Source organism: Dermacentor silvarum, chromosome 1 (assembly GCF_013339745.2).
Source record: "Dermacentor silvarum isolate Dsil-2018 chromosome 1, BIME_Dsil_1.4, whole genome shotgun sequence".
Classification (NCBI taxonomy): Eukaryota; Metazoa; Arthropoda; class Arachnida; order Ixodida; family Ixodidae; genus Dermacentor; species Dermacentor silvarum.
The window spans coordinates 23,000,144-23,013,938 of record NC_051154.1 but is presented as its reverse complement, the minus strand read 5'-3'; the positions used below and the strand labels follow the sequence as shown (position 1 = coordinate 23,013,938).

The window sequence follows — 13,795 nt, the reverse complement described above, 5'->3', positions numbered from 1 at the left end:
AAAAGAGGGAAGGGGTGAAGGGGAGCGGTAAAATGACAGGAGTGTCGAGGCTACACGGGACGATGACCAGGGAGATCTTCCTTTATACTCGGCGCCTCCTAGGGCCATTAAAATTGTAGCTGCCAGTACAGACAACCGAGCGGCAGGACGAACAAAAAGAGAGAGAGAGAGAGAGAGAAGTGTAACTCGGCGAAATGAAGGGTCCCTGATGAGTGCACACGCTGCGCTGTTGGCAGGCAAGGCGTAAGCCGACCTCCGCACAAACACCGTCTCCTCGTCACCGCCGCCACCTTGAGCGGACGCAAGGTTCCGTCGCGGGCAGTGTTCGGCTGCCAACACCGCCAGCTACAACCATAAAATGGAGTCGTCTGCCAACCGGCCTGAATGGCCGCTGGAGATGAGAAAGACACGAAGGAGCTGGAAGCATCAGCCTCGCGAAGAACCCTGGGTGCGCATGGCAGGCGCCACGCAAGGCTACATTACTGCGCACGCACCCGTGTCATCGTGGGTCGTGTTGCGAGGAAACTATACATGGGCGGCTTGAGCGTGGTAATGGACTTCTGGTGGGTCGTGTTTCATGGACCTGTCGGAAACACGTACCAGAGATGAGTCGTTTGTAACAGACTTGAAATTGCGTGCTGTTCAATCAGCATGACCCGATCCATCGTTTAAGTTTACAGGATACGCAAGACACAATGGAATGCAGGACTAAAGATTTTGACCAAGGCCCACCTCGCTTCTGAAGTGTTGAACTTAAAAGCGAACACTATTGATAAAGCTGACTAAATTCATGTCAATGCAATTTAAATAATCTGTCACTACAATAACAAAACTGTAATAGAAATACCGGCGAATACCTATGCCCAATATGAACACTCCGCTTAGTAAATACAATAATTACAACGCCTTGACTGAATAAGTATTATCTTGTGCTTCAAGTTTGCAATACCCGAAGCCTCGAAACTTCATTGCACAAGTAATATGGGTGCTGTCACAAAGCGCATGTATAATTGGATTAAAGAAACACGAAGAGGGTAGAAAGTCGTTACAAACGACTGACTAAAACCAGAGCTAGCTTTAAACTATTCGATGTGTTGCTTCCTAGGCGACCGGTATCAAGAAACAAGCCGCGCTTTTTAGTATTAGCTTTCAATGAAAACTTGCTCTGCAACCTAAAAGCAGTAGCGCCATTGTTCGTAGCCCTGAATGCAGTGTGCCGATTTGGGACGTTATTCTTTAACTTACTCCTATTTGATTGCAATCAGCTGCATGACTATATGGTTACACTACATATTGACTTTATATTTTTTCAGTGCACAAAGCAAATGAGTGCGTGTAATCTCGCGGTTAATCTAGAAAGGCACAGTAATTAATAACTTCCCTTTGACTGCTATGCAACTCCGCCTGGAATGCAGAACTGCTGCTTGGCGCCTATATCTTCAAGATGTATTTCCAGTGCCGGATTAAAGCCATAATGAGCGAGTAATTTGTGTTGCAAACGTACCAATTTGCCTATTTTTATTCAGAACACTGCATATGCATGCGGCATTTTGCTTCTTTCATGTTGAAAGCTGTCACAATTAGCTGCCAGAACAAGTGGGTCGGCTCATTCATTATTTAAACCGTGAGCTTGAAGCTGATCATTTACTATTTATATAAAACAGTAAACCCGAACGCCCTCGTAAAGCGCGAAACTGTTTTGCTTATCAATTATTCCAACCACTGCGAAGATCGCATAGCCGCAGGATAGGATTACCATGACGTATCTTTATTCAGCACACTCTTATGAGCCGACGAGCTGTTATTCGACACTATAGTAACAAGAAAGCTTTTTTTTTTTTGCGAGTTAGTGATGGGCAGTGCGTATTCTGCTATTTCTGGTGTAGTGAGTAAGCGGTACAATTTCGCAATATCAAGGCGAGATCGTTAAACCTTCTTCTGTTTCCTCTTTTTCGCCGTTCGTACTTAATGTGTCGAAGCTTAATGTCGAAGCATTATCCGATTTGACCTGCATTCGACGCGAGCTCGGCGCTTGCACTACCCGAAAAGTTTCATCGCTTCTTCGTAAAAAAAGGGCCTCGCGTCCTACGGAACCTCGTGATGCCCCCGGCCAACGTCACACCACCATTCCGTATGTTCCCGGCATCAGCGAAGCTTTGCCACGTGTCCTGCGTAAGTATAACGTGCAAGTCGCCCATGTTCCCAGCCGCAAGTTACGTCACGAGCTTGTCAACGTCAAGGACAAACTAAGAAAAGAAAGGTTCCCTGGCGTTGTATATAAGATACCGTGTGCGGACTCCAATTATGTCTACATTGGTGAAAGTGCCAATTTTGAGCGGCGCCTGAAGGAGCACATGAGCGATGTGAAAAAGAAACAAGTCACTTCCAGTGCACTCGCTGAACACGCAGAAAGCAAGCAACACGATTTCAACTGGAGCCAAGCTTAAGTAATCGCCAAACAAAAGAACTGGACGAAGCGACAGTATCTGGAATCTCTGACTATCTAAACCACAGCACACACGCTTAATCGAAACGACGGCAATATCCCGCCAACATACGCAAGATGCCTGAAGTGATTATTGACGCGGATTTAAGCTGAAGGTTTTTTTCCTCTCAGCTCAGTGAACAAGGCTTCAGCCGAAACGTTTAAGAATTTTTAGACAACACCCTTTTGGTCAGCTATCTGTTTTTCTTCCTATTGTGTCGAAGCATACTGCGGCATCAGTGAGAAATTGGGAAAGTAGTTGGTTCCTCGCACACATTTTAATACGCCTCAGAGCGCGACAATACGACTAAAGTTGACTTCTTGTTACCATTATTTGAACTTAAGAAATCAAGATTACCAGCCTTCTTCAATTTAATCCAAGGTCATTTTAGGTGAAGTGTTAATGTACACCCAAGGACGTCGATACTGGCTTACTAGCAAAGTGAAGGTTGTAACTGAAACATACATTACGGAGTTTTCCTTCTAATAACGTTGCGAACTTCCATGTTTGCGTAGTGCAAAATGCCCCCCTAATTTCTTGCGTTGTATCTTTCTTAGTTTCTCTATTAGGTTTTATAATATTGCCAGGTTTACAGGAGATTTTGATGTTAACAGTTTGAAAAGAGCTCCTTGAGTACCGTATGGCTACTGTCTCTTGCCGACTTTTTTCTAAACACCAATTTCTGTGAGAACTGTTTCAGCCAGGGAGGTTACGCAAGCCTTCGTGTGCGACTTCGCATAATATTTCCCGTACACAAACTTCCATTTACGTTTGTTCCCTTCCCAAACAGCTGCGTAATCGAAACTGAGCCGTGCAGTCCACCGCGGTTGTTTCTGCTAGCAAAATAGACATGTTCTGCACTCCTGGACCACACGGCAAACATTCTTTGAAGGACGCTTGTCTACGTTTCCCGTTCTTTACCTGGCCGCTCCGTCTCCCGCTTGGACATACCGCAATGACAACTCGTGTTCAACTCCAGTTGGGTTACCAGAACTGTGACATCTGCGGCTGTCATGAGACCATCGCGCAACTTCTTTGTGTATGTTCGCGTTATAGCGCGGTGAGGCAAGTTCTGTGCACCACGATAGACTGACAAGACAATCGTCGGAGCTATAGAACAACCTGCAATGGCGCCAGGTCTCTGTGAGCACGAGATCGCGGGTTCATTGCCCCACCACACCGCACGCATTCCGATGGGGTTGAAATGCAAAAAGGCTTGTATAGTTGGTTTTAGGTACTCGTCGAAGAGTCCCAGGGGGTCAAAATCAATCCCTAGCCTAAATTAATCTCTCGTAGACCACTGTGCCGCTTCGAAAAGCTAATTCCACTTATCAAGGCTTACGGTATAACCAGCAAAGGGACAAAGAAAAACAAGTATACGTTGGACAGTATATGTTTTATGACTTACTCGAACAGCCGAATTACGGGGATGAATCTAATATACGTTATTTAACACAAAAATTCACTGCTCCCAACAGCAAGATCTAAGCGGCCAGCTTAGTTCTTGCATTGGCACCGCGCAGTTGAGGCATTCCTTTTAACGAGTGCCTTCATTTTACAGCTGCAAGTAATACAGGTTTAGTGCTCGACTTGTTTTTCTTATCCCTGTTTCCAAAGCCTGTGCTAGTGCTGCCAGTACTTTGCTGTGTAACTAGCAAAAGTTTATTGCAATAGTACGAACAAGCAACAATTCTTCCGCACCTTCCTCAAGCCCGCTGATAGAGCGACCCACTTCTGTTGTGCTTTTCAGACAGCCCGCACGTGTCCGGCATGTCCAGAGTTCTCCAGGCTCGCAGGGGTGCCGAGGTCACCATACAGTGTCACGTGACCGGCGACGAACCAATCAGCATCTCCTGGGGACGAGACGGCTCGCCCCTGGCTCCTTTCCAAATCACCAAGTACGTCATTCTTGTGTTCGTTTTTTATCTGTCATTTCTTTTGCGCAATACAGTGCACGCCCAGGCTATGGTAAAGTAAAAAAATAACTGAATGAAAAAAATAAAAAGAAACGCCACTGGGTAAGAATAACGAACATTTATTCATGTGCTTTTATGTCCTCTCTTTTTTTTTTTCTGCTCAAGTCTTTTTTACACGGAGAAGCTGTTCTTTCTTCCGCTTCATCCCAAAAGTTGGTCCTCGCTTTGGAAGCCATTCTTGCAGAATTATCTGAGCACCTAAAAAGTCGCTCGGCGGCAAATGCTTCTTATCGTCCCATTCTGCAGTGTCGCTGCCGTCTTTTCTTCTTAGCGGTCTCCTCTCGTCTCTTCTTATCATCTCTCTCCATTCTTTATTTCCGTCCATTATTTTTCTCCCTCCCTACCTCTCTTTTTTTTTTTTTGCCTTACTTCTCTTCTGCTCACTCCCTCTTAACCTGTGCCACGTCCCTGATGCTGCAAGTACGTGCTCCGGGCCCAGCGAATAGCAGGGCCGCCGCTTTATTGCTGAGCACGTCCTATTTTTCTCCCGTCGTATCTGGGCTAAATTGTTGACGTTTTCTGTTCGCCCGCTCTTCCGCGCCGGTAATTACTGGCGCCTCTCCTTTTCGTCCTCATTCCGTCCCTTCTGTCCACGCCCTCGCCATACAGCTTGGTTCGGTGTTCCCGCTCTGCAAACAGCTGTCCCCTGTCCTTCGCTTCAGCACAATCTCTGGTTTTGCCCGGATTTTTTGTGCTCCTTCGCTCGGCCCTGTTCGCTTCATCTTGCTGCGCGTCGGCTCCACCGTCTCCCACAGCTTTCCGCGAGCTACTCGCTTCGAAGGACGAAAGGAAAAGAAACAAGAAGCAAGTGTGGCCTCACTGACAATTGAGGTAGAAACGGTCGGCTAAGGTACGCCCCGCAGTTCTTTGAAAGCGCGGGAGGTGGGTTATTTTTGAGTTCATCCAGATCCGCCTTCCGCGAACCGAGAGCACGATGGAAAACCCAAGACGCTTCAGTCCATGTGACACTAGGCGACAGCACACACACCGCACAGCCGCATAAAATATGTCGCGTTCTAGTTTTCTTAACCACACACAGTCAACTGAGAACGAAACGCGAACCCTGCATCCTTTGGCGACTCGCCGAGCTTGAGCTATAGTCAGGTGTACTCGTGTGCTATCTAGTTATCCGTAACTTAGTAAAACCAGCGCGGTTGAAAAACACGGACCTTCACAAAATAAGAAGAGAGGCTGCGCGCCATAAACGCGGCTCCGCGAAGGGACATAAAAAAAGAAAGCAGCTAGATCACGTGACTCTACTATGGGATACAGTTTCGGACTTGTTGGTGCGACAACTTTTCTAATGTGTAGCGCAAGAAAAACATTTTAGAGACAGAGACAGACAGCACGCAAGAAACACACAAGCGCAAAATTTCAACAACGGTTTACTGGAAGACGGATCTCGGGTTTATATGCCCGAAACTATCATACAAAAAATGTGCAAGCTAAGAGGCGGCAAAAAATGGCAGTTCTTTCTTTGGTAAAACGAATCGAAGTAATGCTAACACATTTTAGGCGAAGCTTATAGATTTTTTCTCGCTCCAAGTGTTTTGCGCTAGACCCTACAAAAGCTATCACGGAAGTTTTGTCGTTTGCACCTGAACCACGCCAGTCACTCTACCAGCACTTTATTTTTTATGGAGACCGCGGTGGAAGTTACGAATTTTTGTCGAATGCCTCCTTCACGGCATACAATTGTCTTTCGGCTGTTCAGGTGCCTAATGATTGAAAGGCTCAATCGGTTCCTCACGCACACCACCCTGTTTATGGATATGATGCGTGTTTGCAAACAAAGAGACGAAGCGACAAATAATTGAGGAATAAAAGCAAGTAATCGCACTGACTCCCAGATTCTTCGCCGTCCATCGCTGTTACCAATAATATTTCACTGTAAACAGTTGTGATATCTATCTTGGGCGGTATATATATATATATATATATATATATATTCACTCTTGATGAAGGCCGTACCCCAGCCGAAACGTCAGTAAAGTCCTGTTATATGTTTTTCCTACGAGCTTCTATTTTTTTAACTATTTCTGTACCGGCTCCTGTGATTCTTTGCTGCACTGATATATATATATATATATATATATATATATATATATATATCATAAGAAGCCAACAAAGAATGATACCAAGGACAACATAGGGGAAATAACTTGTACTTACTAAGTGAATTAAAGAAATGATAAATTAATGGAAATGAAAATGAATGAAAAAACCACTATCCGCAGGTGGGGAACGATCCCACGTCTTCGCATTACGCGTGCGATGCTCTCACCATTGAGCTACCGCGGAGCCGTTTTCCCATCCACTTTCTGGGGTATTTATGTTTTTTTTTTTTTTTTTTTTTTTTTTTACACCTGTAGAACTAATCCTGGGAGTGTTAGCCAGCGCCACCATTCACAAACATTAATTTATCATTTGTTTAATTCAATTAGTAAGTACAAGTAATTTCCCCTATGTTGTCCTTGGATATATCATTGTTTGTTGGCTTCTCATGATTAATAAAAATCGGGCCCTTCGGTTCCCTTTCTTCTCGTTCATTATATATACATGTATATGCATCATTGCATTATCCCAGGCCTGATGGCAGTAGAGCTTCACGTCAATTTATGTTTACACATGTACATTGTTCATCTTTTTGCAGTGATCGTTTTTCACCATTTAACCACTGTTACAAAGTTAGAGCTTGGTGCAAGACGCGCCTACATATATCCGAAATTTCCAGCGTATGTTCAGCGATTCTATAGCGAAAGAGTCTTATTTAATCGGATTGCTCGTGCGAAGCGAACGCTGTCGACTCCTGTTAATTCGATATCGGTTAATTCGACATTTAACTTAAGCTTTGTAAAGACCCCGCGCGAAACCATATATTTCCGGGGGATGAAAACTCGTTTAGCATGTGCTCGATGTGCCATTTGGGCAATTTGTCGGTGAAAACGTTCGGAAAAGGAAAGTAGTAAGTCTATGATTACTTTATACAGGGTGTCCCGGCCAGCTATCACGCAGCACGATTTAAAACAAGAGGAACGGCGTTACGCGAAGCAAACCTAGTGCGTGCTGTTTCCAGTACAGTGGAGTAGCCGCCAGTAATTTTTGGTTCCTGAGATTTAATTAGGTAATGGTAATTAATTATCCAACTCGAGAAGTACTGTCCTAATTATCAAAGTGTCAATGAGAAACTTGTAGAGCAACATGAAAAACTCGCGATACAGCTTTCTGTTGCTCAATACGTGCTACATAAATGTGTTTTTCCGAGTGTGAAAGAAGCCGGCGAATACACGCAGAATTGCGGCGCGACTGGCCACTCGAGGCATTTTGCGTGTATTCGCGGGCTTCTTTCACGCTCGGAAAAACACATTTATGTAGCACGTATTGAGCAATAGAAAGCTGTATCGAGAGTTTTTCATGTTGCTCTACAATCTTCTCATTGACACTTTGATAATTAGGACAGTACTTCTCGAGTTAGATAATTAATTACAATTACCTAATTCCATCTCAGTAACCAAAAAATTACTGGCGGCTACTCCACTGTACTGGAAACAATACTCACTAGGTTTGCTTCACGTAACGGCGTTTCTCTTTTTTTAAATCGTGCTGCGTGATAGCTGGGACACCCAGGATTGGCAGGATTGAGAGATCGAACTCGGTGCGGCAGTCAGAACCCTGCGAGCAGTCAGGACAAGCCCCGTGCGTAAAAGCGCTGGTGATGCGCCTGACTGACCGGCACTTTGTAGTATTTCATACACCGGAGATGCACCTGGCTAAAGGCCGTTTCACATGGTGCGATTTTGCACTGCGATTATCGCACCGGAAGTGCGATTTCCGTCGCATGCGACGAAAATCGCAGTCGCAGGGCCGTTTCTGCGATTTTCGGCTGCGACCAACCGGTTGGTCGCAGCGTCGCAACGTCGCAGCAATCGCTGCGATTTTTCCGTCGAAATTGCGCCGAGAGGTATTTCGCGGTCTGTTTTGGAAAATGGCGGCGGTCGCTCAACGCAACGTTTATAGATACTTTTTTGTCAATAAATATTGGATCAACGAGCCTCGAACAGTGCAACTAATTGAGTGGAGCCTTGGATTACGCAATCGGTACGTAACATCAGCACCGACACGCGAATAGTGCAGATAAAAACTCGTAGGTCAGATTCGGTTCTGTGATTTCTACGAGTTTGTTGACACGCTACGTTGCTAATCTGGCGACGCTGTTTTTTAGGTTAGCTTCGGGTGCTGATAGTACGTACTTTTGCGTGATTTTCCGTTATTCACACGCGCTGCGAGTTGGTAAATACTACGAGGTGTCCCTCACGGGAAGGCATGGCCTTCGGATGTCGTCCCAATTTTCAGGTTCTGGAGACAACTCGCGATATACGAAAACGCCACAGTTTTATCGCCGTATGCTTTTACGGACGGAACAATTTAAAGAATATGCAACTACGGACAAATGCTGTGGTCGCGCGTATAGCGTGACCAAATGCTTGGTCACGCTATACGCGCGACCATTTAGTTGCAGTTGGTTGGTTAGGGCTTTCATGCGCATTTTCCCCAATGAATTATTTCATTTCAAGGTTCTGTTACTTCCGCTGCGAGACGCAAAGCGAACGTGCAAACTGGATATCGTAATGAATGTTCTACAATAGCATATTTCACGCTTTGACTGGGAATAAGCAGTATTGCCAATTTATTTTCGAAGCAATATTTAAACAGTCTTTTTCTAATTTTTCTGATGCATTATTTTTCTCCTGAATAAAAAAACCAATAAACATTCAGTGTGTTGCAGACTTTGTATCCTTACTGCATCTGTATTAACCCTCACATTAAAAGGTAATTGCACATTTCGCTTACTTCAATGCATCGAATTACTTTTGTTTATGCTGGTTGTAACATATCGCAGTACTCTAAGAAACTACTTAGCCATAAACATCCTTGCCTTTTCTTGCTTCTCTGTCTCTACTTCCTGTAAAACACATGCAATAATGCGAAAAGCAGGCGAACACCTTGTTTTTATAAGCAGTAGATAACTCATTAAACAAAAGCAGATCAAAATTGTGCAGTGAAGTCAGCCGGTTGCATTCCTTCGTATGAATGATAGTATCTTTTCAAGTGTGGGTGGGTCTTGCATGTCCACAGCTCATAAAGTGAGGCGTAGGTATAGCCCATCAAGATGGAGGCAATGTTGCTAATGAGTCTGCACTTACATGTATTACTGCATAAACTCGTATAACCATATCCCATCATTACTCAATCGAGCTTGCTCAGTCATATTCACCAAAATTCTACTTATCCGAGCTTGCGCCGACTCATATTCACCAAAATTGTACTTGGCCGAGCTTGATCCGACTAATATTCACAAAGATTCTACTCAGGCAAGCTTGCACCGAGTCATATTCACCAAATATCTACTTAGCCAAGCTTGCTCCGACTTATATTCATCAAAATTCTACTCAGGTGAGCTTGCACTGAGTCATATTCACCAAAAATCTACTTGCCGAGCTTGCTTTGACTCATATTCACTAAAATTATACTTGGATCAGCTTTCCCCGACTACCACATGACAATATTCACTGAAAGTTTACTCAACTGAGCTTGCTCTTACTCGTATTCACCAAAATTCGACGCAGTCGGGCTGAAACGAACTCAGACTCACGGTTAGTTCGAAGTCTTAGTGAGCCGACGTTTGAGTGAGTTCACCGTGCTATGTATACATTACATTATGTGACCTGTGCGGTGAATAAGCAAACATTGTCTATGAGTACGTGTTGCATCGGGTGAAATAAGGACAACTGTAAACACTGCAGTTAGTTTTCTAGAGTTCAACTGACCGTTGCGTGAAAGCTTCGCCTCATGTCGATTCAAGCAAGTGCATTGGATCTGCATCATATTTTTTGCCAATCCTGCTGTCTGTCCTAACCATTACTGGGTGGCCACATTTTTTACATTTCAACACAAAGTTTAATAAATGACTGTAGTGCAATATATTAAAAAATTCTTGCATCACTGCACGTATAACAATCAGAACATGACACAAACACATGCACATAAGATGCACACAAACGATAAATACATAAACAGATGAAATCAGCTAGCCACCACCTATTGAAAAAAAAAAGCACAGGACTACGTATAACCATTCCCCTTGCCAGGTACATGGGCTATAGGAGAAACACACGTGCAACCTAGCAGTTACCTCGAGGTAGTAGCTATGGACGCTTTTGCATTCGCAGCTGGCCACTCAACCACTCAAGTGTGTTCAGTGTGCACTTGTACTTAGGCACACTTTTTATTGTCTGTATCTCAAAAATTTAATGTGGCTTCTTAAAATTTTGAGAATGTTTGGATTCTGAGGCTTGCAAAGGTAAATATTTTTATTCCATTTTCGTTCAAGGTGAAGGCTCATACAAAAGATTAGAGATATTGTCAGTGCCCCTCACTTTCTCTCAGAACATAAGTGGTCTGTTATTGAGATACTAGCAGCTTTGCAATAGTAGGAAAGGGAATCAGCTTCCCCTGTTTTCAGCATTGGGTTAATGCAGGCACTTCAGGGAGGCATAAAGTTTTGCTAATACAATAGGTTCGGGAATACCAGATTAGACTGTACCTTGACACTTTCCTTGCACTTTCTTATTTTGGTCAAATAACCCAGTTTGAAATGGCTCCAGTTAGCATGCTCTAACATTGGTCTAATATAGGTTAAGAACATGACTAGCTTAACAGACTGGGATGCTGGCTTTCATTTCCAGGAAAGGAATCATAGCACCTGCTCCAGTTGCATATGTTTTTGGTTATCAGGGGTATTCAGGGATATCAGGGTTATTATTATCAGGGATATCAGGTGTTATCAGGGATAACGTGCTGAAGCAGCTAGAAGCACACGCATGCCATTAGCGGATAGTTTCGATAGCTTCTTACCTTACACTTGCCACCATGAATACAAAATTTTAGCGTTCGATTTTGTTATTAAACAAACAAACGTACTCCTAACAAGGTATTTTAATGTTAGCCGTGTGGCTACGCGGCTGCGCTACGTACTGCAGCATATTAACTTAAGCTTCTTGATACAGATTCACAGCACACTAACAGCGCAAGAAACAGGACGAGAAAATAGACGACGCCCATGTCTACCAGCATGATACGATTCTACGTACACAAGTGACTGCAGCTCCTAAAAAAAATGTGGTGTCGGCTTTTACTCCTTTCTAAATATTCAGAGAGCACTTGTATGAATAATTACAGTACAGGCGCCGAGACGGACGAGCCAGGCTGGCACTAAGATAAACGTTCACAACACAAACTCCATTGCACGTTCAGTAATTACACACAGATCATTTGCGGCTTTGTTCAGGGGCAGACGTGAGCTTTTGGGTTGGTGCTTGCTGCTAAGTTTTGTGCAAGAATATTGCTAGGAGCAGGAACCACTAATGCGCAATCACGAGCAATACACACACACATCCGTTTTTCAGAAGCTGACGTTAATCACGGGTAGCGCGAGGGTCTCTGCGTTGACATGACGACTCCGCCGAATCCCGAATACTGCATATGCGATGACAACAGCTATAGGGGCTTGTTGATAGGTCCTCTTGTAATTTGTTTAACCGCAGGTAGAACGACACAGGCATAAAACACACACGAGACAGCACACAACGCTGAACGACGACCTGCGAACAGCTGTTTACGTCCGCCATTTCACCTCGTATTGAACTTCACAAACCGCTGTTGCGCACTCCAAAACAAACAAAACTTTGAAGCGTTTTGAAATTACAAAACGCACGTATTATTTGATCCTAATAAAGAGAGGTCAATTATATTATAACGCGCACGTCTTTTTCATTACATTAAACGAATTTATGCGGCGTGTGCGACAAAATCTGGCAGCAAGCAACCCTGGGCGTCGCATAATCGCATTGTTGACATCGCACCATGTGAAATGGCCGTTGCGAATTTCGCATCTGCGAAAATCGCAGCTGCGATAATCGCAGTGCCAAATCGCACCATGTGAAACAGCCTTAACCGGCACTTCTTCTTCGTTACATTATATATATATATATATATATATATATATATATATATATATATATATATATATATAGTGACGCACTCTACTCATTCGTGACCGATGGACAATTAACTAGGCTTCGGTAGACGCTGTCCAAGTTCATGACGTCACGGCGAGCTTGTGCGAGAACTTCACGGCAGCGTCGCCAGCCCTCTTTCATTTTCGCGTCTGTTCTGACTTTTGCAATGCGACAAGACACCGTATAGCAACGAACGCAGCCTATCGTGCGATTCCCGTCCTGGTTTCTTGATGTCACATTGTTACGCTGGAAATGCCGTTAGTTTACTTATAGCATTAGTACCGCATTACCAATCGCTGTAGCAATAACTGGCATGGCCATGCCAGCATGCAATGGAGCGATTAAAGGGATCTAGTTGGCGCAAGTTCGTTTCTTGCTGCGCGACGTGAATGGGAAATGAAGAACGAATTCCTCCAACTCGTGTCGGTTCAGTCGTCTTTCATCATCCATAAAGTAAGTATTTATAGCGCAAGAAGAAATGACTGGCCAGAAAATTCACTCCATTAAAAATTTCAGGTAGAATGAAAACGACTTGTTTTATGCGTAAAGCTTTCTTTTTCGTACGGGGTCACATTCTAAATATTATTTCAGATTAAAAGCACCCTGACACTTGCCAACAGCATTTCTATCGCTATACTCTGACGCTGATACCATAAGGTTTTCCTACTTAAAGAAATATTGCACCCATTTAGTTGCGCCGTTATGCAGCATGTATCGCGCGAAGTTTATATTATCATGCACGACGACTCGACCATTTCCGACATAAGAAAAAGAAGAGACAAAAAAGGCGACACCCAGCGGCTTCGTCTTGTTCCACATTGGTGGTACCTATACATGCAGTAGCTTCCTTCGAGCAGGCATCAGACGTCACAGCAAACTTTATCCTTTCTAGGGACGCGGATGCGACGCGCATTCCAGACGAGTCGGGCGAGCGGACGGTGCAAAACGTTCCGCGGGCAGACAGCGTGTTCTCGATGCAGCAGTTTTTCCTCCTGCTGCGCGGCCAGAGGAGATCGCAGTTAGAATCACCGCATTGGCCGCGTGCTACAACGACCAAGAGCAGTGGGAGAACAGAAAAAAAAATTGAAAAGCCGAGAACGACATTGATCTCGCAGGAAGCGCCGGTGGTCAGGCGAAAGGGGCCGTGAAATATGTGGGGATAGTGAGGGAGGAGGCCTCGAGCTGCTCGCAGACGCAAGCTTTCGCGCGCGTAACACAAAACAATGTACAAAAAGACAGAAGAAGGAATTCGTAA

General features: G+C 44.3%; 1 pseudogene; it reads left to right on the top strand.

The window, feature by feature from the left end:
* Positions 1 to 13,795, top strand: part of LOC119430888 (Down syndrome cell adhesion molecule-like protein Dscam2) — a 552,287-nt pseudogene that overhangs the window by 498,503 nt on the left and 39,989 nt on the right.